This window comes from Haliaeetus leucocephalus, unplaced genomic scaffold, assembly GCF_000737465.1.
Source record: "Haliaeetus leucocephalus isolate CR32 unplaced genomic scaffold, Haliaeetus_leucocephalus-4.0 Scaffold657, whole genome shotgun sequence".
NCBI classification, from domain to species: Eukaryota; Metazoa; Chordata; class Aves; order Accipitriformes; family Accipitridae; genus Haliaeetus; species Haliaeetus leucocephalus.
Window position 1 is genome coordinate 6,298,607 of NW_010973093.1, and position 20,997 is coordinate 6,319,603.

Genomic DNA, 20,997 nt, shown 5'->3' on the forward strand with positions numbered 1-20,997 from the left:
GTTCCCACAGCTGCAGGATGGGTGGTTCAAGCAGCCAGGAAGATGTGAGCTAGGAAATACCCCCTCTGCGGGTCTGCACCGAGTGCCCTCTGCAGCTGTATTCTGGTGCAGAGCAGCAGAGCTCCAGGGGTTTAGATCAAGATGTACCGTCACTCTCCACCCACAAAACCTCACGTGTTGGAGCTTGGCTTAATTTCCACTATGTATTTATGATGCCATCTGCCTCATACTGCAATCACAGTTCCTGCTTATCTTTTTTCAAATACCCAGGGAAATGGTCAAATAACCAAATGACAAGTTTGACAGAGTAACAGAGACTTTAATATAGGTTTTGCTCATTTAGCTAATTTGTCACATGTGAACAATGCAGTTTTCCTTTAAGCAGCGTGGCCTATCTTAAGGGTCAGTAACTGGAACGCAATGATTACTTTTAGCATCAAAAAACTACGCTTTATAACAGGAATTTTTCAGTGTAAATCAAAATCCCAAGGGATTTCCATGCCAAGAAAGCAGCTCAAAAAATGCAAATCTAGAACATAGATTCTCTGCATTGATATAAAATGGGAATTTTCTGATGTAAAATAGAGCGAGGAAATAAGAACAAATAAATCATCAATGCAGTACACCTATTACTAGATTTGCACTACAGCAGATATATGAGGACATAAAACCACAGGGCGGACATGCCCCCAAAACACAAAAAAGCTTGCATAAACCCTGCACTACATTCTAGTGCACTGGATACTACAACAGCTTGCTTCAGAAAATAGAAGGGTAACCACAGAGAACAGTGTCTAGTGAAGGTGAAAAATAATTAATGCCCAGTCCCTTCTTCTGCAACCGACCAGATTTCAGTCCCTGTGTTTAGTGCTTATTAGAGTTCGCACAGATGTGATCAGGCATATGTCTCCTCTTCCCACTTCATTTTTAAGCTGTGCAATCCAAATCTCTCTAAGGCTGGGAATGTTGGGCAAAATTTGGCATACATTCTGCAAATGATCAGGATACGTAAGATGGACTTGTGGGACTTAATGTATGATTTAAAAAATAAAATAAATAGCTAAAGAGGGCCAGATACTCCTCAACAGTTAAAAGTAGTATTTTCAAATGCACCTCAGGGACTACAGCTCCTGATGGCTTGTTCAGGACTTCAGCTTTCAACTCCCCGTCTTGCTTTGAAAAAGTTTTAAAAGGAGGAAAAAAAAAAAAAAAAAAAAAAAAAAAAGGCTCAGGAGGTTGTTGCAATTACTGCACTTGAAAGGCACCAATGTATCAGTCTTACTGCAGATGGTTACTATGCTTGTCACAGCAGTTATTCCAGGGATTAGGAGCACGGAGCAAGACAACAACTCCTCCAAACAGTTGCCCTTTGTCAGAAATGAAAATGTTTGTGGGCCCAGCTTGGCAGGAGGCAGGCGGACGGCTGGCGCCAGGCACCGCAGCCAGGCCAAGGACAGGGTCACACGCATTCGGGACAGGAGGTTGCTCATTGCAAGCTTGGTGAGCTAGACTCACACGGGAAGGTCTGCCACGGCTAGAGGCCCACAAAACCTGCTGGGGAGAACCACAGAGACACTGGGAAGCTCTCGGACAGGCTGTGTTAGTTCCCCAAGCCCTGCTGTTAGCACTGAACTGCAGGGATGCCAAAACTTTTTAAAACAAGCATTTCCTTGGCATGAAAAAGAAGGACCATGGGGAGAAGCAGAGAAAAGTTGGTGGATTTTTTTAAGCAAAATTGAAAGTTATCAGACATGAAGCAAGGCCAGAAAGATGCTGTAGGTAGCTACCTATCTCTTCTTTGTTTTACTTCATTAAGAGTTCTGCAGCACTCAAAGAAGCCCAGAAGTTGAAGTATTCAACGTTACAGTTGACATGAATAAAACAAATCTGCAGAGTCAAAAAGATCCAAGCAAACCAGCTGTGCTTCACAAGCCTGCCTAGTGCTGGATTCTTCTAGGAAGTCTCTCATTATAGCTCCTATTTACACTGTGGATAATGAGAATATACTCTACATCTCCACAAGTTTGGTAAAAAAGCTGCTCAAAACAATGGGATTTTAGAAACTGATTTGTGGTCTATCAGCCAAAGGAATGCTAAACCATAAATCCTAACAAAAAAGCTTCTATGTAAACTGCAGGGTTTTAATAACACTGTGCACTGTTCGTAACTTCGGAGTAAAAACATGGCTTATGACTTTGACTAACACATTTCTATCAAGTCTTTCGAATAGCCCAGAGAGGTTGTAATGCTTCTGTTCCAATGTCTGTTACTTACAAAACAGTTTTCAGACCCTGCAGGCTAATACTAATAAAATAGCAACCCTAGTTTAAATTTCACTGGAGAAAGTCTCCAAAAGAAATGTTCCATTTTTTTCTAAAGGGCTGAAAATGTTGGTGCTCTCACACATCTTCTGGATTCTCACGAGAAGAAATATCTGCTTCCAATAAGCTGTTGGGCAATGGTGTCCTTGCAAGAGGGACAGAACTAAATTGGTTTTACTCTGACCCACGTAAAGCTGTTCTCAGGCTTAGTTATTTTTAATAACAAATTCCTCGACATCAAGAGACACAGAAAACATGTCAAAGGAAAGAAATGATTTAGTTTTGCATCTCTTACCTATTCAGACTAAAAACAAAAGCACACTTGCTCCCTTTCATAATGACCAATTGGCAGAAATTCTCCCTAGCATTGCTCTTGCTTTCTATGTTCCTCCAAAACTTTACAATAAAGATAATTAATGAAGTGTGGAAGATTGCATAGCCCCTTCCACAGCCCTCAAGACTCGGTCCAGCACACTCTCAAGGCTGCAAAGGGTCTCCCTGACTTCAGTGGGGTTTGGCTGAGGCTTTTAAAATGTCAATATTTTTTATTAAGCTCTCCTGGTAAACTACTGAGTTACAATGGATTTTGATTAACCCTGCCCTTGACATGGAGGAAACCTCTCAATTCATCGTGATGCAGCCTGTACCGAATTTAACTGAGCACATTAATCTCAAACTCATTTTGACTGGGACATGAGCCAGACTGCAGCACATTCTCTGAACCCACCACGGCTGGGTACTCAAAGCTTACACTAGATTCAAGCATTTCAGAATAATACTGGAAAAAAACTGAGCTAGTTAATTTAAAGAACCCTTCTGAGAATGCTGACTCTTTTACTGAAACATGACCTCTCCTGAGCCATGGTCAGCTACCAGAGAAAGAACAGGAAACAGAGACACGAGCACATCCATAAGAATCAACAAAGAACCCGTATACGTACTTTAAATAGTTTGTAAAATGATACTGAGATGCAATATCATTATCATTACACAAAAATCACTCAATGGAATGACACTATTTCTGAGACAAATTCCATTACTTTAATAGATGCCATTTTTGTGGGTATGGAAAATATTTGACAATGGCTAACAGACAGTTAAGCTTACTGTAGCCTGCTGGAAAGTTTCTGGATGAGGTCCGCTTCTCTCCTTTTGAAACTGAACGGGACAATGTGATTACTACCCAGGGTTGCTTGTGTATCACTTCAGCCAGGAAAAGTTGTGAAAATGACAGGAAAACATGGTGCTGTTATCACATGACACAATAACGTATAACACAATACTCAGCTAGTCACACTACCCACGGAGTGCTTAGCATAAGAAATTAGTGAGCTATATATTTTTCTTCCAAATTTCACCTAAGCAACCTCCCTTCATTGGGAGCAATGCAGCTTCTGATGATTTGAGCTGTATTTTAACACATTAAATCATATGCAATTTGTTTTCTTACAGCAATGACAATTATTATTTCCAACTGTATTATTACTGCGATTAGAAACATGAATAATTGCATTCAACTTACTAACCAAATACTTCTATGTTAGTGACATGCTGTTTCCCCGAGGCACATTGACCATCACTGCTCTGTTTTTCTTGTGGTCTCTAAAGCAGAACTAAGTAATTTTTTCTTTTAAATCTAGCTTCCATCCTGAATCCACCAACCTAGGACTGGTGGTATCTCCCAGGTGGGCTTGTCATTCATCTTATCCCCTCTCTTAATAAATAAGTTTGCATGACTTGAACATCTACGTCCCTTCTTATTACCTCCAGAGCCAGACGACTAACAGATAAATGAAGTTTAATTACCACTCTGTATTATGAGACTTCTCTAAGAACAAAAATCAGGTTCTAGATCTCCAAGTCCCTCAAGCTGTCCAGCTTTGGAAATCTCCCTTCCCAATACGAGGACCTGTTATCTCAGAATGTTCGAGTAGCTCAGGCAAGATGGGCTCCTGCTAAGCACTTTGTGGAAGGCACACAGAAAACAAGCACTCAAGTACTTGTACAAATGACCAATGCAGCTATCTACAAACAGTCAGCAATGCAAATTTATGGTTTTGCTCAGCCCCTTGTTGGGAACACTTGAGAGCGGTAGAAAATGAGCGCTGTTATTTCATCTACATGAAACATTTCCGTTTCAACTACTCTAACAAGTGATTTTTCTAATTTAAACTTCTGTATGTCATAAAATTCCAACCCTGGTCTGGGAAAGCTAAAACCTCTCCAACTTCTCCTGCAGGATTTATTTTCTATTTGGGATAAAAACACAAAACACTTTGGGCTGCATCACAGCCTGAAATAATATGTAATTCAGTGCCAAGAAGGTACCTGGCAGTATTTTTCTTTCTGTGGCAGACAAGGACAGATGGGAGACAAAGAAATCGCCTAACTGCAAGACAGAGATTGCTTTTTCAGAGAGATGCAGCTATCATAAACGTGGTGACCAAAACAGACCTTATAACAAGACTAAGTAGACCAAATGTGACTTGTATTTTTAAAGTGCCCCTTCTCTAAGACCTAAGACTCCTATAGGCCAGTGAAAGCAACTGCCTGTTGAAGGTCCCCAAGCTCCACAGTCCAGTAGTATGGTGAGATTTTAAATGTTGGTCTCCTCCGAGATGGCTATGTGAAGCACAGTTTTCTCCACTGACTCTCAAGAGCCAAAAGGTGATTTTCTGTAAGCTCTGTAAAGATGCTTAAAGAAAATTAAGGATGCTGTAAGGAGTTAGGCCAATGGCCCCAGAGAATCACCTTTCCCATCTTTCACTGGTATCAAATACCCACCTAGAACATCAGAGACAAATCCAGCTGGATTATAGAGAAGCCCTCACACTCCTCAGAAAGGGCAACCACCTTTACGCTGCTGTAGCAAGAGATATTTGAAACAATCACTTTCAAGTGATCCATACTTGTCTCAGCAAATGCATCAGTTATGTTGGTCACAAAGGACCAATTGCTCATCCAGATTTATTCCAAGCATATTTTATATAGGAGGGAATTAAAACAAGCTCAAAGAGAAGACCCTTTAGGGTCATCATAATCCACTGTAGACTGGCTTAGTGATTTGTTCTCTCTTTTCTGAGATTTCCCAAAAATGGAGGGGCCTTCACAATGGGAGGTAAGAACATCCACCTGAATCTCAAAGATGATGTCTGTCGTTTTCACCAACATAATATACCATGAACCCAATTAATCTAAGTCCTTTTCAGAAGTGAGTTCCTCAAACAATCAGAATGGCAAAACCAATTCCGCCCAGCAGGCTAACCCCCACCTCCGTCATATCCATCCAATCCACCACAATGTCCTTTCCATGAGCTCTTTGTACAGCAGCTGCTTTTCGTGGGTACATCGTGTTCATTCAGTCCAGATGTCCTCCACAGTACACGTTGAAAGTCACTCATTTATGCAAAGGACAAAAACAGAAGTTGTTGACAATGACCTGTGGGGTGAAAGCTGCCTCCCAATCTGCAGACTCTCCTCTCTCTATTCTCCATTTCTTGATGTGTACAGAAGACAAAAGGGATGATTGATTCCTTCAGTTTGAACCCACAAAACAGAAGAGTTGGCTCACTTCTCCATAGCCGGGGTAAAATGCAAGATATTTTACTATGAGGTGGCGATTAATGACTGAAGAGATAAAGGATGTACTCTTGCTCTGATGAAACACCGTGTGATCCCAAGTACACAGAACACCAATGAGCAAAGTTTATTCCTACAGCTAGCAATGGCAGTTGTTTATTGGGGTTTCCTGCAGGAATGTGGTTTGCAAGGTCCACATCTGGAAACGTAGCATTCGAGTCCAACTTAAATCACAGATATGAATAGTGGTGGTCCATATATAAAATCCTTTCTGATGTTTCTGCATGTCACACAAGCAGAAAAAAAAACCATCTGTGCCTGACCATCTCAGATTAATTGGAGTCCAACAGTGACAGCCACTTAAGGTCAGAAAACAGATACACCATCTGTACAACACAGCAGAGACCACTCCTATACACAGGCACCAAGCTCAGACCAATGTGTAAGCGATGTCCTGCTTTGTTACTTGTAAACTGCACAATATATTTATCCAAAAAAATGGGTAGGGGACAAACCTGTGTGTGCATATATACTTATATATTCAGAGACATTACATAAATAATCTGCTTCATCTCATTTTCCTCTCCAGACACCAGCAGTTTTTGCATATTAAGCTAGCAGTTACTGTATTTGCCCAAGGAGGAGGGAACATGAGGATATAGGCTCTCTTCAGCCTCAGGAGTTCATCCATGTTTCAGGACACCGGTCTCTAAGACATACAGGATGGGACACCTATTGCCCCTGTTGACCTTGGATCGATCCCCAGCTCAGAATGCCAGATTCACAGGTCTAGAAGAAAAGAAGCTAAAGGAGAAAGGCCAAGAGGGCAGTCCATGCTCTCAGATGAGCAACAGCATCTCCTGCTCCCTGAATAAATTTTAACTGAAATCAGTAGCATCTGATATGTTTTCAGAGCATGACTTACAAACTGGTGAGTTCAGATATGGGGATACTCAACTTCCCCTCTTAGGCAGGACAGCAGCAATGAGCACAGCTCAACAGATCCCTGGGGCACCTTGGGACACAGATAACACACAGGTGCCACAGGGTATTTTTAATCAAAATGCTCAAGTCCCAAAGACTGCTCATCACTGGAGGGAGGAAGGGAGAAATTTTGGCAACTCCTTGTTCCCAGATGGAATTCTGGATCTCACCTGTACTTCTTAATCATAAAAACTTACTGTTGACTGTAGATAATGAGACCATTTGAAGGCTCAGAGATGGCAATGCATCACACCTTCCCTATGAAGTATGAAATATGAATTTTAGAATGGCTTACATAATTCACCAAATAAAATGGTAAAGCACAGACACATAGGTCTTAAAAATACTCTGAAAAACACACCAACAGATTCAAATGTTATTGAAAAGTCCAACACGGATGGAGGTGTCGCCTCCATTTTCTCTCTAATCCTCTAGAGAGGATTCAGGAATTTTGGTGTCCAGAATGCTTTTAAAATCTCCACGCACCAAGATTTACAACCAGTTTGCATATAAGCATGTACACTGCTGTCCTTGCTAGGGGTTACAGCACCTAGTAATAAAGGGAAAAAGGAGAGAAAATCATGCTTCTGTTATCACAGCAGTATGAAGGGAACAGAAGAGCTGATGCTGACTCTGAAACTACTTGACCTACTTTCACTTCTCTTAAATAAACATTGCAGTAGTTACATCTGAGTGTGAATTACACAGCTATGCCAGGACCAGATGTGTCCCTCCTGATGTGTGAAGAGGGCTATCACTCAGGAAGCCCCAGGGTCTACTGAACACTAATGCAACAGCTCTGCTCCTGTGAGACCCAGCACTGCCTCTGAACCACCAGGACACAAGCAACAGAATTTAAAAAAACCCAAAATTCTTAAACCACACTGAATCCTCTGTAGTCTGAAACCTTGAACTGCTTTCAAACAAAGGCAGCACCACCCCCCATCTCAAACACAGCAAGGAGATCAAGGGAAATTTCCAACTCTCCAATGGTCAGAACAACAGACATTTCTCAAACTGTCTTCCTCATTAGACCAGGGAAAATATTACTAAAGTGTTGACCTTGTACTCAGGTTTATAAACCCAGGCTTTTTAAACCAAGCTGACTAAGCAACAAACTGGCTCTCCTCCAGGCTCTGGAGTGTGACAGGTACCTCCAAAGCAGGAGCTTGGTCCTGAGCAGGCTGCAGGCACCTGTCTTTTGCCATGAGCATGGATGGAGTCAAAGATGATGACTTAACTTATATGTCTCAGGGAAGGATCTGGCCAGCCACAGGTCACCCATGGAGCCATGTTACGAGATAAAGGGTAGGCAGCACATCTCACTAAAAGCCAGGCACTAGGAGGAAAGTCTACAGTATACTTCTATCCAAGGGAGACATCACCCAGCTTTGCTCTTCTGTACAGCCTCTCTGCGTCCCAACACACAGCCACACTAATGCAGATTTGATGGTGAATGAAGTCAGGTTCAGTTTGAAAGTGAATATTTCCACCTCATTGCTCTACCTGATAATTTTTGAATTTCCATCGAACCAGAATGCTTCACCTCCCTCCACACAACACTCAACTCAGCAGAAAAAATACAGTAGTCAACTCAAAACCACTGCTCTTCAGAGACTCTCCTCAGACACCATCTTGGTGTCCCTGGAGGAGGAAAACCATGGAGAGCATCACTAAAAACACCTTCGCAGGCAGCACAGGATAGCAGCTCTGCCTCTACCCCATACCACCTTCCCTCACCAAATGTGACAGTGAAAACGGGCCTGAGGAGGCAGTATGAACGTCAGACACCACACCTTGAATTAGGAAATGTTGCATGTTCATGCCTCAGTGTGTCTCAGACATCTATGTGCCAACTGCCAGGACCTGCAAGTGACTGAGAACAGCCACCTCCCCACGGGGGCCCGCAGAGGCAGGGTGGTGCCCCAGGCGGCTCTGGGCAGACACAGAAGCCCCCAGCTTCCCCTGTCTCTGGATAACCCCCACTGCCACCACAGGCTCTTCCTCCACTCCCACCACCCAGGCTGCTGTCCCCATCTGGGCAGGACAGGCCAAGTCTTGGTGCTTTGGAAGGTAACTGCCACTACCACCATCTTCTTACAGCCTCCTACCCATTGGTCACTCTTCCCCATGGCGGAAGGGACAGGCCTCCCTTGTGCACTAGGAAGGGGACCAGTTACACACCGCACAGCACGCCGAGAGGGTCATGGCTGCAAGGTCAAAATGCTGCTCCCAGGTGAGCAGCTCTGGTCACAGCTGTGTGCACACAAGAGCCAGGACAACAGCTCCTAAGTGCACCGGCGATGGGACAGGTAACAGAGCTAACCTGTAGACCACAGATTATCAGGAGATCTCTGTTGAACTCTCTGCCCTGTCAAAAGCTTCTGCCCTAACCTTTACCTCTTCCAAAACACAGCATGCCCCAGCTTCCCATCTGCAAAATGGGGAACATAGAGTTTTATGCAACTATTTAGGTTTGCAAAGCTGAATCACTCAGCACATGTGAAGCACTTGGAACCCATGGGAGCCAGATTAGTATATAACATCAGGTTGTATTTGATTTAGACACCCAAAGGTGGGTGATTAGGTTTCCAGAAGTTCTGAGGAGCCCAGGTACCAACGATGTGGCAGGAAGCTAGGTGCTCAGCACCTTTGAAAAATCAATATGAACTAGCTTAATGGAGATACACAAGCTCCAAATTTTGTTTCCAGACATGGAAGGCCTAAATTCAGAAGCAGAGTGCTGAAATATCAAAACCCTTGCAGACAGAAGAGAACAGTCCTACTAGGGCACTGATGCTCCAAGGGACATTGAAGTTGCTAGAGAAATCTATTTTGGAAGCAGCAGATACCAAAAAGCTCCTCTGCAGAGCAGGATTAGCACCTTAGAGAAATACCAAAACTTAAAAAAAAAGGAAAAAAAAAAAAAAAAAAAAAAAAAAAAAAAAAAGAGATATTAACGCAGCACATTCAGGCAAAATCTAACGCTAACTTTGGTAGCACCTTCTCTGAAGAGGCGATCTACTTGAAGTCTGAGATACTGAGCATGGGTATTTTACAAACTATACCACCTCTTTGTCATCTAGGCCACAGAGATCACTGGCTAAACGAACTTGTAAACTTCTGGAAGAGACAGGAAGGTTAAAGTACAGACAAAACTCATCAATTTGTCAAGAAAACTCCTGAAAAAAATGTGTAAGAAACATTGCTGTAGTACTTAAACAACGGTGATGTTTGTATTAAAAGTGAAAGTCTGTTTTCCACAGACTCACTCATACATTTAAATGTATTTGCTGAGTCCTTGGAGGTATCCATTTTACTTGTGCTTACTTGAAAATACAAGCAAGTTTCCCATTGGTTACATTCAGACACTGCAACTTTCAGGAAATGTTACAGAACAGACACAGAAAATAATTCAAATTCTTAACTGGTAGCTTTTACATTGAAACCTATCTCTAAAGCTTCCAGGCATCACACCCTGCGATGGGAAGGTATCATGCAGCAGAAAGGTATCAGAAAACGGTAACAATAAAGATGTGAAATGACTGTGATAGAAATGGGGAACAGACTGAGAAATATTTACAGGAAAATTCACACAAGTAGTTGTGAACATGCCAATTTAGGATATTCCACTTCGGTTTTTAATATTTTTTAGACAAATGGTAGTAACTCTCACAGGTTATTTTCTAATTAACTCAGCCAGCTGTAGGCTATGCAGCTAGAGAGCCTGAAACCACATGCCAGAAAGGTTTGGAAAAGTGTAAGAGTAGATTAAAAGAGAAGTAGATGCTTCAGAGATACTTTGGGACAGCCAGAAAAATCCTCTCCAGGAATAATGACAATCCCTGAACTGTACAGAGAAAAAGGAAACAGCAGAGTCTGACATGCAACTGGACCTCCATCTGCTTTTGCGGAATCCAACCCCGAAGGTCTATTAAACAAACATCTGCCAACACACTCTTGGGGCATCTATCTGGAAAGTGTGTGACTCTCCCAGTTGTCACAAGGAGAAGAAGGTCCACATGGTGCACCTCTGGAAACTTAAGTCACAAAGAATCCATGAAGACACCCACATGTTACAAGGAGGCTACAGAGTCCAACAGGCCACCAGACAGTTCAGAAGCTGGGTTTGTGAGCATTAAAAGACATCATTTCATCACCTTTCCAGGTGAGACTGCAACGCTCTAGTGTTCAAGTTCTAGAGAGGTAGCATCTCTGACAGCCAAGAGACTTCCCAGCCAGCAGACAGGATACTCTAGCAGCAACATGCTGTGAACCAGATGCTAAACAAAATTCTTTCTGCATGCTCATTTCTTAGCAGGTGGATCTAAATTCTGTAGTCCTAAGTCAAGATCAAGGCATCACTGCACCAGAAGAGTACAACACTTTCCAGAAAACCAAAAAACTCCTCTAAACCCAACCAAACAACTTAGTTCAGCGGATGCCAGCAATGGCCAGCACAACACAGACAGCTGCCAGGCAAACCTGCCACGCACAGCTATACAGTCACATCTCGCCGCATCATTCCCATGTTAGTGTTATTTGAACCTCCTTTCAGCAAAGGCCACCAGCTGCAAGTAGCTCTGTAGAGCTTACACATACATAATCGAGTAATCTAGTTTTGTTTGTGGCCTAAATCCTACTTGGACACAGAATAGATGAGGTAGAAGAGGTGGGATGCTTTTCAGTTGGTTGGAAATAGCAATTGAAAAACAATGGGTTGGAAGTTTAAGAGCTCACCCTAACCACGGCTTGTGTCCTCCAGCCTCTGCAATTGTCTGCTGCAGGGAAAACAAAGCATTTGTTAATCTGGTCTAAGTCAGAAATACAGTCTGAACTAATGAGAACCATGGTCTCAACTGACAGTTCTCCATAGCCTCCACTGTTACCCAGCCTGCAGAGCACAGCAATCACACAGAGCCTTGCTGACTTTGACCAGGCACAAGCAGGAGCATACAATTCCCCAGACTGGGGCATCAGCTGTCAGTACAACACTTGCATCTTCTCTAGGCTGCATCCTTTCAAGTAAGAATTTTACTCCCCAACTCCTCTCTAATTCAGGCTCTATTCTGCCTTTACCCTGTATAGATCACATGTAAAATTATGTATATCACTGTGCTAGATATCCTGCATACAGACTACATGGTATGCTGTACCTAGACAAAACCTCTCATTGCACTTATAAAGTGGATTTGGTGGTAGTAGTCATGGCTGAACCAAACAAGACACACTTCCTCCGTAGCTCCATCAGTCACATGCAGTCACAGAACCAGAACAGACCTTCCCTTCCAACCCCCTGCCTCATTCCCTACTGCTCAAAACATCATCCCAGGGCCCTGCCCACCTGCCCCACAGGATCTGCACAGGAAAGCCATTCACAGCGCCTTTTAGTTTCAATAAGGGATGTGTCAGCGCTCAGCATCACCAGGAAGGGAGATTTCAGGGAGCCATAGCCCAAATTCTAGCAACTAGAAAAGTACCTCCAGTTTCTAATCTCATTCAAAGCCACCCTGAGTCAGTCTCCTATTTAAAGGTCACTTCAAAGCCCCTTGATTTTAACACATGTTCTAACTCAGAAAATATTTAGGGCAAAACCCTAGCAGCACTGGAGATGCAAGAGGTTTTTGCCACTGGCTCCAGTCTGAGCAGTTGTGGCCTCTGCTCTGCTAGTCTCCTCCTCGCTTAGTTTCCTGGTCATCTGTGATAAAGGCGACCTCCTTCAAGACATCCCAACACAGCTGGTAGCAGATGTATTGGGAAGGGTGAAGAAGGGAGGTGTCCTGGGCAGGGACAGGACAGGAGCAGCGGGGCCATGTCCCCCGCTGCCACTTGGCCACTGCAGTCCTCACCAGCTCAGCTACAAGGCCATCACAGAGACAGCACAGCAAAGCTCAGAGGTCCCAACCACTCAGCAGGTCCTCCTGCTCCTTCATGTGGCCTCACATTCCTACGTGTTGCTCAGTATCGTGCCCTGGCACCCACCTCTTGTGCTCCCTGCGCACCCATGGCAGCACACTCCTACATCCTGGAGGGATGCAGCCCCAACGTGAGACCCAAACCATACGACATGGCTCAAAACCACTGCAGATGGGAAAGAAAAGACAAGGAGGGCAGTAAAAAGATTTGGGAATCCATGTCACAACTTTCTCTATTCAGTAGTGTTTAATCTATGCTCTCTCCCCCTGGAAATAGTATTCCAGGGCACAGCCTATATATTAACAAAAAGCCTCTACCCATGAGAGCAGCAAAGCTCTGGTAACAGCCTCCGGGCAGGAGCGCAGTGGGCATGATACTCGGCAGGCTACAGAGGGTATTCTATGCCACAGGATGTAAGGCAACTGGGAAGCCCTGGTCAAGAGTCTTAGTAATGCCACTAAGTTGAGATTCCATGGCCTTTGAAATCGTTCCTCCAGATAATATGCCATTAAAACCCAGGAACTAGCATGAATGGAGTCAGAAATCACACACAGATCACCTGGGAAACCTCGCTGTGGAAACCACTCCAAGTCCCTTCCAGCCCACATGTGCATCACCCCTGCTCACTGGAGCTAAACTCCAACCTGGCTTACGATGATTCCCAAAATGGTTTCCTCCACACTCCCCAACTTCTTCTCCAACGTTCCTGAGATCTCTTAGACCGAGAAACAATCCCTAAAAGGAAAGCCGAACTCACACCTTGATGGGGTACTTGGGGTCTGTACCCATTTTACCATGGTACAGAGCCTCGGCACTGAGGAGGAACATGGTTACACCCAATATCCTGAAATTTCCAAGGCCACCTCTGGCATGACATGCCTTCCCTCCTCGGCAGCAGTGTCTTTGATCCAGTGATGCAGTTTACGCAGAGGTTTCCTCTCTCCTAACACACGCATGGGCATGAGAAGACCCATTTGCTCCTTTGCTTTCTGTCTACATAGTAAGAAACCACACTCTTACCTGAACATCCACCAATCCAGCCTGATCTGTTCCCCGACCAAAACCTGTTAATTAAGCAAAATACAGCTAATAGACAATTTACATCTCATGGCAGCTGCAGGTCACTGCTGACTGCCTCCTCTTGTGCCCCAGCAAGAGCCTGGCACAGGCAACACACATTTGACGACAGGACCCTCTGCCTTCCTGGAGGCAGGAGCAATGGGACACCTCTGGATCGGTGGATCCAAGTCACAGAAACCCAAATTTCGTGCGAGAAATTGACCTCTCTGTTATCTTCAGATCCACCCATCCAGACCAACAGGGTCTGCACAGGGAAATCCCCAGCAGTGTTGAGCCAGCACTCATCTCGGGAAGGCACCGAGGCCACTCTTCTCTATCAGGCTGGGGAAGAGAAGTGACTCAGTGAACGGAAACAAACCTTGCATCCAGAACACATCTGGGCCAGGAGGTCTGGAATATCCAATTCAAATCTGAGGTCTAGAAAGGTTTCTAGACAACAGAGGAAAAAACATTCCAGCCTCTCTGAGAAGCAAGCAGGAGATGCAGATACATCACCATGATGCACCAGCTGCAAGACAAACACTTGAGAGAAGCATGCAACCATAAGATGTGAACATTGCTTTTGAGGAACAGCATCCACTATAGACAACACAAAGGACATGAAGATGAATCAGCTGTATCCAAGCTTGGTCAGCCTCAACACAGAGAAAGCAATCCAACCAACAGCATCCACTTCTTTCAAACAGAAATGGCTATTACAGCTTGTAGCGTCCCAAGAAAGCTTTAGCGCAGACACATCACCATCATTTTTGACACTTGAACGGCTACCATATCCAACCCAAAACACTTCCAAGCCTTCAGAACCAGTTATGCCATTCACCAGCCCAGGATCCAACCCCTGACAACAACTGCAACTCCCATGGAGACAGAGCAGCACTTTCTTAATGCACAATGTTGACAGTCACTTGCACAAACATGAAACTTAAGATGTCAATGATTAACAATGAAAGCTCTTCTGTGCTAGACAGGAGCCACTGTGACTTCCAGTGAATCTGAGACAGAAATCCATGTAGATAAACACAGAAAGGTCAAATCCCTATAGATGGCTGATGGTGGGAACTCACTAGCTGAGACTAAGTCCTTTATTTAATGGACTAGGGAGGTTTGAGAGAGGAAAGAGCCCCAGATGAGGTTCTACAGAAAATTGTTACAGGGGTTTGATGATATGAGGAGACACAAAAAGTGACTATTTAAATGCTAGCTCTACAACCAGTAAGAATATTCTATTTCAGAGAGGAAAAGAGAGAGAAGGAGAGTGGAGAGCTTGCTGGAAAGGTACTTGGGATGGTAAGAAGAATCATCTAAAGTACTCTACATAAAATTCCTAGATGTTGTAATTACCGTTGATAACTCATCAGAAACATGCTTCTAACTCAATAAAGGCTTGCTTGAAAAACCCCAGCATAAAGAAGCTACCAGAAAAAGGAACAGACCCCAGAAGGTATGTCCTGGGGAAGCAGAAGGCACTGAGCTCAAGGAGAGAGGCAGCGACATGCAGAGCCAAGCAGAAGCAGCCTATAACCAGGGACACCCCGGAGAGTCCAGTCGGCAGGGGAAGCTGCAGGTGCAGTTTCTGAGACTTGCCACTGACAAAAATCTTGAGACCTGCTGAGGAACTTAGAGAGGAAAAATTTGGGATATCTTTGCATGCTAGCTGCATTCTGCCACATGTACAGGCTGTGGGTGCATCACCCATCCATCTAGATTGGTGGATCTGAGGATACAAAGCTAATATTTTCTGTGATGATGTACTACTGTTACTTATTAGTGTCAGGAACAGCTCTGTGCCACACTTGCATTCAAACTTTGGATAGAGATATCCTGTACCTAGCTGTCTAGAAAACCCAGTGAGAGCTAATCACTGCATAGCTCCCTGACATCTCCATGTTGGTAGAATGATAATCCTCAAAAACTTTGTTTATTTTAGTGCTGGGGGGAGGGGGGGGAAAAAAAAAAAAAAAATCTATCACAGTTATGTCTTTCACAAGTAACACAGAAACAAGAACTTCTCTCTAACGAAAAGTAATAAGCACTGAATAAAGAGACAGGAAAATGACAGTAAATAGGTCTGGAAATTAATTACAGGCATATCTTGCATTATTAGCTATAATTTATCTCAGTTTAATCAATTCTGGAAGGCAGTAGCTCCAGTGTAAAGCAGGAAGATCCCAAATTTAACCTTTTTTTTAATTCTGGGAGAAAAAAAAAAATAATCTACAGTAACTCAAACTGACAGATTTGAACAACCTACAAATAACTGAAGTAATCAAACTGCATTTAAAATAACGCTGCGTGTTGGCTAAATAATTTTGAAGTTGTTCCACTAGTTGTGCCTTTGGCTTTATACTCACATGTGTGGATTTTGGAAAGGAACTCCAGAAGTGTTTAGAGTAAATCTTGCTGTGGACTTGAAAGGTGGATTTGCAAAATTTAACTTCAGCGCTTTGCGTTTACCTGGGAGACAATGAACATAAAGTAAACTTTTTGTCAGCAACAAAATATTAAGAGCATCTGGAAATAAACAGAAAAAATGACATATTGTAAGAAAAGGAAAACGCATTTCACAATAACATTAGCAAATCATAGCTTGTGTTAGAGACACAGGAATGGAGAAATGGAGTCAGCTCTCGCCCCGAGGTCTTCCCCTGTCTCATTCCAAGTCAGACGCCAAAGCGAGGTGTCCAAAGCACCTCCTGTGACAGCTGGAGTACCAGCATCGGCTACCAGCAGCCACGGGGCACCTCCACACCAGGGCCCTGAGCAGCCTCCACGGACAGCCACTCCTTTAAACAGACCCATGCTGGCAGGCTCAACTTCAGCTACAGTGGCAAAGGGGCCCAACTTGCTCGGCACAGCCTGGGCATGCCACCAGACCCAGGGCAAGTGGCACTGAGGAGGGAAAAGGGCACCTTGGGATGTCTTCTATGTAACACCCCAACCGTAGGAGGGCTGACAGGGTTCCTGACCCTCCTCAGTCTAACGCAAATGGAGTTAACCAGGCCTGAGTGAGGATGGAGGAGATCTGCTGTGCACTCCTTCTGCCAAGTGGGTCGCCAAGCAGAGCAAAATTCAGCCCATCAGAGGGGTGACCAGGTGAGAGAAAGCTTTGCTCTGCAGCCAACTGAGAAAGCATGGGGAAAAAGAAAATAAATAAATAGTAGGGTGGGAGGGGCCCAGGTCACCACTTCAGCCACTGACTATGTATTTTTCATTGAAGTTGAGATGACCTGCTCAAGCAACAGCAGGATCAGGGATATGAAGGGAGACGTCCCTTCCCAGTCCTCTCACTGAGCTGCAGAAGACCCTGTCTTGCTCCCATTCAGCCACAGGAAAACTGCACTGCTCTCCACCAAAACACGCCGAGACGGGGACCCCTTCCACCCCACCTTCCAAGGAGCCTGCAACTGAACCCCCCCGGGCTTCCCACTGCCTGGGCAATGTCTTAACAATTCACTACTGCTCATCCCAGGAGGCACCGGCCACCTGAAGCTAGCACAATACCTGGATTCCTCCAACAACCTTCCTTTGCCTGAACCCTAGAGCAGGTGTTATATTCCCAACCATCTCACAGCCCTCCTGGGAAAAGCCAGAAGGCACCATCCTGCTCTGCAGCATTCCTCTACCTTGCACAAAGAGGTGTTTTGGAAAACCCCAAGAAAAAAAAAAAAAAAAAAAAAAAAAAGAGAGGGAGAAAAACCTAGTTACAGGTCAAAGCACTTTACTGCAATTTCAGGGCATGAAATATTACAAGGATCAGAGAATAATCCAGGTTGGAAAGGACCTTTAAGATCACCAAGCCCAACTGTAAACGCAACACTGCCAAGTCCACCACTAAACCATGTCCCTAAGTGCCACATCTACGCATCTTTTAAATACCTCCATGGATGGTGACTCAACCACTTCCCTGGGCAGCCTGTTCCAGTGCTTGACAAACATTTCAGTGAAGAAATTTTTCCTAATATGCAATCTAGACCTCCCCTGGAACAACCTGAGGCTGTTTCCTCTTGTCCTATCACTTGTTACTTGGGAGAACAGACCAACTCCCACCTCACTAAGAGAAGCATAGAATCATTCAGGTTAGAAAGGACCTTTCAGATCACTTCGGCAACAGTGATCTAAAACCAGCTCGATAAACCCAACAAACCTCAGAATTAAGGATGCCCTCAAAAGAAATACACACACCCCACAGTCTGGAAGGTGCAGGAAAGCTTGTGGCCAGCAAACACGCATCTGCCCCAGCTGAGGCTCCTTAACACCTGCCATCCCAGACAAGCTCAGCTGGATGCCAAGTTACAGGTTCAGATATAGTCGGGTTAAGTTCTGCCTTGAGGTCTTGCTGCACAGGTGCTGCTGCTGGCATTACCCAACCTACAGCACACTGAGCTCCGCAGTGAGACTCCTATCGCTCTCTGTTTGTGATTTCCACATAGAGATGACCACCTATTTCCTCTATCATACCTTTTACTTTTAAATTGCTGGTACATACTTTCAGTTTTGATCCTGCTGCAATACAATAATCTGGAAGTATCTGCATACAGGTTGCATTTTCTAAATATCACCTAATTTGTTACACAAACACCACACAAGAAACTTGTACAAAATCCAACAGCGTGAAACCAATTATCCAAAGCTTTGTATCAACCACCTAAAATAAACAACACATCACCATTTTTTGGTGACAATTCACCAGCAGATTTCCATAAGGTCCCAGTCAATGACACTGGGCCTTTCATCACTAATAATGGTGGAGAACAGGGAAAGCGAGGATGCCCAGCCTGGGTACAACTGGTTTGGGTGAGGACTGCTGCAGCACAGAGCTAGACACTCCCAATGGATCCTTCTTGGGTATGGTACCCAAAACCAGATGGCACAGTAGGGTCTAGGCTGCAGCACTACAGGGAGACAAACAATAAAATACTTGTTTTTAAAAATCCTGAGCACACTGCAACAAGGTAAGCAATGACTGGCTTACTCCTTTCAAGAGTAAAAGTATAGATCTGTCCATCAGAATATGGAGAAACACCACTGCTGGTGCTGAAAGCTGGTCTGCTTTAGGGTACCTTCCCTTTAGTAGCATCCTCTTATTTTGTTGTCTGTGGAAAAAAAAAAAAATTAAAGAAATAACGTAGTTTAGCAAATGAAAGAACGTCCAAAATATCCATTAACCATCTTGTCTGACAAGCTGACCTCCCAGCACAAGGTTCCACCTTTGAACAATGCTAGCATTCTCAAAACTTTCTTTAATCTTTTTCCTATAAAGACAATTTCTTCCACATGTTTATTACACATTATTTATTCTCCTGAACAGCATCTAGCTAGAGCCGTAGGGTCGCTCCCCAAGCTCAGCGGAATGGCCTGGTATCTCTAAATTCTGACCAACCTACATCCCTGCCCTTCACTGAGGCAGTCCAGTGCTCTGTAGTATGAGGAATATTTTATTTATGTTACTTGCGTGTACGCAAAACATTACTCACTTTGTGCAAGATGAGACAAAGGACTGCATTTATACACATAGCATAGTCATGAAGATAAGCAAGCCATACCTCCTGCTCGGACTTTGCCACTCCAAAATCTTCTAGAGTAGGCAGTGCAATAGGAAGTCTATGTAGACAGCGAGAGGCAGGCACTGACACAGCAACAACATGATGTTTCAGAGTACCAGGTGACAGTAATATTTCATTCTCATTTCAATACTTATCCATCCACACACACCACATCCTGACGTCCATTCCCTCTTCCCTGAACCATGGCACTCTGCTGCTGAGTGAGTACCGGTGCTACAAACCGTGCAGAGGAGGAAGGATCAGCTGTTGGGTAGGTAACAGAAAGAAGAGTTTCTGAACTGCAGAAGAATCACTTAAGAGAAGCCAAAGAGGTCAATTCGCCCTTACACATGCCCCAGAAACAAAGGAGAAGTTGAACGAAACCAAAAAGGTGGCAAAACCAAAATGAAAGTCTATCACTTCCTGCAGAACTTATCACCCCTCCTTATCTTTCATGTCAATCACTTGCAGTGTTCTGAAAGACCAGACTTTGCAGGACCAACAGGAATATTCATAGAATAACAGAATGGTTTGGGTTGGAAGGGACCTTCAAAGATCATCTATTCCAACGCCCTTGCCACGGGCAGGGACCTCTTTCACTAGATCAGGTTGCTCCAAGCCCCATCCAACCTGACTTTGAACACTGCCAATGATGGGGCATCCACAACTTCTCTGGGGAACTTGTTCCAGTGTCTCACCACCCCTATTTCAAAAATCTATTCAAAGCTAACTTTGTAACAATATTGTTAGCCAACAGAGATGCAGAGCAATCTCTATCTCTTGTCTGTCTCTTGAGAAGTCCTGCAAGGCTCCTCCAAAGCATAAGGCTGCAAGCAGGTCTGCCACCAGCGAGGAACCAGAGGTTTCCTGGCAGGACCCTCCGCGAGTGCACAACCTGTCACATGGCCACAACACCGCGCCATCGCCTGACCAACCTCCCGAGACCTCTTCTGACAACATCCCTGATGGCGTCTCCCTTCTTACACAGAGTAAAACCAGACTGAGTTCATGACTGCCAAGGATCTGGGGGGTGCCAACACTTACCAACCACGTGCATGTGCCTGACACCTCCCCCTGCTCGCCCGCTCTCCCCAGGTGTGGAACGGCATGGGTGGTGGTGCTGGGCAGGTACCGGCAGATAACGGTCATACAGCCCCCGCTCACTCATCCTGTTACGGCAGCATAAACTCTGCTCTCTGACTGGGTCCAGGGATTTACAGCATTCACCATTCTTCCAGTTCTGTTTTATTCACATGCCTGAAACACTACCCTTTCTTTCAAGGGCAATAATACAGTGTCATAAGATTTTCCCTTTCTAACAGCAATGTTAATACAACTTAAAAGAGCATTTGTCTTTGAAGTGGCCCAACAGTGAAAACGACACAATTAACTACAAACTCCTATCAGAAAACCTCCTCTTCTCAAAACCTGCTCCTATTCTTAGTACTTGCAAACTTTATACACCAAGGTTCCTCCTGTTTTCACACTGTGACAACATTTTTTATCACTGTTAAACATCAGTCTATTGATTTCTCTCTCAGCAGGTTTCTAAGCATAGTTTCAATGATGTCGAT

At 44.2% G+C, this 20,997-nt stretch overlaps 1 protein-coding gene across 3 annotated transcripts in view; it reads right to left on the reverse strand.

Moving 5' to 3' along the window:
* The window catches only part of MAP2K4 (mitogen-activated protein kinase kinase 4), a 100,353-nt gene that overhangs the window by 46,656 nt on the left and 32,700 nt on the right, over positions 1–20,997 (reverse strand). For all 3 annotated transcript variants that reach the window (XM_010579453.1, XM_010579455.1, XM_010579454.1), the window contains exon 2: positions 16,232–16,334. The gene's annotated coding sequence lies outside the window, so the exon portion shown is untranslated. The remainder of the gene's footprint in view (positions 1–16,231; positions 16,335–20,997) is intronic.